The sequence below is a fragment of the Piliocolobus tephrosceles genome, chromosome 8 (assembly GCF_002776525.5).
Source record: "Piliocolobus tephrosceles isolate RC106 chromosome 8, ASM277652v3, whole genome shotgun sequence".
NCBI classification, from domain to species: domain Eukaryota; kingdom Metazoa; phylum Chordata; class Mammalia; order Primates; family Cercopithecidae; genus Piliocolobus; species Piliocolobus tephrosceles.
The window spans coordinates 13,511,210-13,514,153 of record NC_045441.1 but is presented as its reverse complement, the minus strand read 5'-3'; positions in this window follow the sequence as shown (position 1 = coordinate 13,514,153).

Below are 2,944 nucleotides of genomic sequence, written 5' to 3'. Positions count from 1 at the left end.
ATATACATAACAAATGCTGGCAAGGATGTGAAGGGAACTCTTGTACGCTATTGGTGGGAACATAAATTACTACACCCACTATGGAAAACAGTTTGGAGGTTCCTCACAAAACTAAAAATTGAGCTACCATATGATCCAGCAATCCCACTGCTGGATATATACCCCAAAGAAAGGAAATTTGTACATCGAAGAGATACCTGTACTGACATGTTCACTGCACCACTGTTCACAACAGCCAAGATTTGGAAGAAATCTGAGTGTCCACCAACAGAAGAATGGAAAAAGAAAATGCGGTATTTATATGCAAAGGAGTACTATGCAGCCATCAAAAAAGAATGAGATCCTGCCATTTGCAATGACATGGCTGGAACTGGAGATCATGATGTTAAGTGAAATAAACCAGGCACAAAAACACAAACATCGCATGTTCTCACTTATTTGTGGGATGTAAAAGTCAAAATAAGTGAACTCATGAACTTAAGAGACTAGAAGGATGGTTACCAGAGGCTGGTAGTAGAGGCTTGTGGCGGAAGGTGGGGATGGTTAGTGGGTACAAAAAAAAAGTAGAGCTGGCCGGGTGTGGTGGCTCACGCCTGTAATCCCAGCACTTTGGGAGGCTGAGGTGGGTAGATCACGAGGTCAGGAGTTTGAGACCAGCCTGGCCAACATAGTGAAACCCTGTCTCTACTAAAAATACAAAAATTAGCCGGGTGCAGTGGTGCGCACCTGTAGTCCCAGCTACTTGGAAGGCTGAGACAGGAGAATGGCTTGTACCCGGGAGGCAGAGGTTGTGGTGAGGTTTGTATTTTCAGTTGACGGAGTTTCGCCATGTTGGCCAGGCTGGTCTGAAACTCCTGACCTCAGGGGATCTGCCTGCCTTGGCCTCCCAATGTACTGGGATTACAGGCGTGAGCCACCACGCATGTCCAGGCCTGTTATATTGTATATATTTTATCACCGTTTCTTAAAAAAAAATTTAGGCTAGGCCCAAGCTGGTCTTAAACTCCTGACCTCAAGTCATCTTCCCACCTTGGCCTCCCAACGTAGTGAAACCTTGTCTCTACTAAAAACACAAAAATTAGCCGGGCGTGGTGGCGGGCGACTGTAATCCTAGTTACTCAGGAGGCTGAGGCAGGGGAATCACTTGAACCTGGAAGGTGGAGGTTGCAGTGAACTGAGATTGCGCCTAACACTCCAGAGCAGACTGTCTCAAAAAATAAGAAATTTGTGTGTGTGTGTGTGTGCATAGTAGATGTATATATTTGTGGACTACATGTAATGTGTTGATACAGCCATGTAATATGAAATAAGCTCATTATGGAGAATGGGCATCCATTCCCTCAGACATTTATCCTTTGAGTTACAAACAATCTAATTTTTTTTTTTTTTTTTTGAGACGGAGTCTCGCTCGGTCGCCCCGACTGGAGCGCAGTGGCCGGATCTCGGCTCACTGCAAGCTCCGCCTCCCGGGTTCACGCCATTCTCCTGCCTCAGCCTCCCGAGTAGCTGGGACTACAGGCGCCCGCTACCTCGCCCGGCTAGTTTTTTTGTATTTTTTAGTAGAGACGGGGTTTCGCCGTGTTAGCCAGGATGGTCTCGATCTCCTGACCTCGTGATCCGCCCGTCTTGGCCTCCCAAAGTGCTGGGATTACAGGCTTGAGCCACCGCGCCCAGCCTTACATTATTTTTAAAATATACAATTAAGATATGATTGCCTCTAGTCACCCTGTTGTGCTATGAAATAGTAGGTCTTAATCACTTATTCATTCTTTTTTTTTTTTTTTGAGACAGAGTTTCGATCTTGTTGCCCAGGCAGGAGTGCAGTGGCACCATCTCAGCTCACTGCAGTCTCTGCCTCCCGGGTTCAAGTGATTCTCCTGCCTCAGCCTCCTGAGTAGCTGGGACTACAGGCGCCCGCCACCACACCTGGCTAACTTTTTGTGTTCTTAGAATCCCGGCTCACCACCACCTCTGCCTCCTGGCTTCAAGTGATTCTCCTGCCTCAGACTCCCTAGTAGCTGGAATTGCAAGCCACCATGCGTGGCTCATTTTTATATTTTTAGTAAAGATGGGGTTTTGTCATCTTGGCCAGGCTGGTCTCGAACTGCTGACCTCAAGTGATCCATCCGCCTCAGCCTCCCAAAGTGCTGGGATTACAGGCATGAGTCACCTCGCCAAGCCTCTGGTGAGCATATTAACTTCAGAGTATCATGCATTAGAAAGACTTCTACCAATTCCAAGGAATCTAGGTGCAATTTAAAGAATTTCAGGACTACCTGAAATGCTCCTCTGACCTCCCCTGTTCCAATCCTGATTAGAAGGACAAGCTCAGCCGTTTACCTCGTCTCCCACAGTGAAGGAAAGAACAGGGTACAGGTTATCTGCAGTGTCCAAACCGAGTACTGAAGAGCCTGCCAGAGTGAAATAGTGTGCTTTAGTTTGTATATTTAGTATTTTATGGAGTTACAGGGTGTTTACAGATGGGGAAGAGCTGAGTAGGTTATAATTTTAAGTACATAATATTCATTATTTGTGTTCTTTCATGACCAAAACATGAAAAGGGAAGATTTTTTTTTTTTTTTTGAGACGGAGTCTTACTGTGTCGCCCAGGCTGGAGTGCAGTGACACGGTTTTGGCTTACTGCAAGCTCTGCCTTCCAGGTTCATGCCATTCTCCTGCCTTAGCCTCCCGAATAGCTGGGACTACAGGCACCAGCCACCACGCCCGTCTAATTTTTTTGTATTTTTAGTAGAGACGGGGTTTCACTGTGTTAGCCAGGATGGTCTCGATCTCCTGACCTCATGATCCACCCGCCTCGGCCTCCCAAAGTGCTGGGATTACAGGCGTGAGCCACTGCGCCCAGCTGACTTTTTTGAAGACTGTCCAGCGGCCAGGCATGGTGGCTCATGCCTGTAATCCTAGCACTTTGCGAGGCTGAGGCAGG